The sequence below is a fragment of the Hipposideros armiger genome, unplaced genomic scaffold (assembly GCF_001890085.2).
Source record: "Hipposideros armiger isolate ML-2016 unplaced genomic scaffold, ASM189008v1 scaffold_627, whole genome shotgun sequence".
Taxonomy (NCBI): domain Eukaryota; kingdom Metazoa; phylum Chordata; class Mammalia; order Chiroptera; family Hipposideridae; genus Hipposideros; species Hipposideros armiger.
In genome coordinates this window covers 379,229-380,683 of record NW_017731977.1, presented here as the reverse complement: position 1 = coordinate 380,683, position 1,455 = coordinate 379,229, and positions in this window count along the sequence as shown.

Genomic DNA, 1,455 nt, shown 5'->3' with positions numbered 1-1,455 from the left:
CAGTGAGCGGCCGTCCAGAAGCCAGCGACTGATCTGCCTCGCCAGAGAAGAGCGCAATGATGGTGCCAACTTGGGCCAGTGAAGCAACGTCCTCCACAACTAGACTGAAGAACAAAACGACAGCAACTTGTCTGTTCCCCTTTCCCCAATTCCCCAGCACTGTTCCCATCCCCCCAATTTCCCAATAAAAATCTTTAAAAAAAAAAAAAGGGGCCGGCTGAGTGGCTCAGTTGGTTAAGAGCTCGCTCAAGAGTTTGAGCTCTGAGCAACAGCGGTTCGAGTCAGCCCGAGCTGAGCAGCCGTGAGCTGCCAACAGGTGGCGGGATGGCTCAGCTAAAAAAAAAAAAAAAAAAAAAAAAAAAAAAAAAAAAAAAGAATACAATTCTGCACATTCCTGCCCACTGCATCTTGGTATCAGAGTCGCTAAAGAAAACACAACACAGTTCACCACTGGATGGAACAACGCTATACTCACACAGCAAAAAGGCAGGGTCAGATGGGCTCCAATAATGGGCACTGGCTCCCCAGAGCCAGCAGGCACCTCCCAGGGGCTGTTAAGAGGGCCACTTGCCTGCATGCACCCCTCCTATGCCAAAGGACAAGGGACCTGTCCCCTCCATGCAGAGGGCAAATGTAGCAATCGGTTGACCAGATGTCATATGATGTTCATGCTTAAACAGAACAAAGAATACACAATGATTCTGTAAAAGGAAAAGGTATTTTCACACAGAATGCTAAGTCCAGCACAGGCGGTGAGGGTTCTTTCTCTTAATAAGGAAGTGTTCCAGACCCAAGACCCGTTCTTATTCAGCCCATTGGGGATCAAAAGACTGTGCACATAAGACTGCCTTTCCCCAAATTACCCTTTTCTCTAAAATCCATATGATAGTCTTTACTTTATTATATGCAGATACAGAATATGGTGTTTGGTCAAATGAAATCCATAAATTAAATTTTGCAAAGATTCTGCTGCTTGATAGCATGATTAGAAGACCATTCAAAACTAGGGGTGCCACAGTTTACTTTTTTCAAGGGAATGACTAGTATGAAAATTGTCAGTGTCCATAACCTCAAGGAATATTATCAAATGCTAACCCCAATTTTAAATTTAATGTCCATAAATGAGCAATTTCTATTTGCGAGCACAAATGCATTAAACAAGGAATTTTGGTTCTTATGGCTATACCTGGCATGGGAGGATAGCTATAAAATACCCTGACCCACAAAGTCACCATATGTCTTTGCAAGGCTTCATACAAATAATAAGGTTCATTATGATAACACTTTTAAGAAGAGTGCTTTACACAAATAATCAGGAAGTTAACTTCATGGGCCAGACATTAGTCACCATTGTTGAATCTGTATTTTTTTATTATTCTAAGCCCATGGAAAAGTGAATATAAAATGAGGAAGATTAGGGAAGTCTGAGAAATCCTAAGGGGAAAGTCCAAGGAT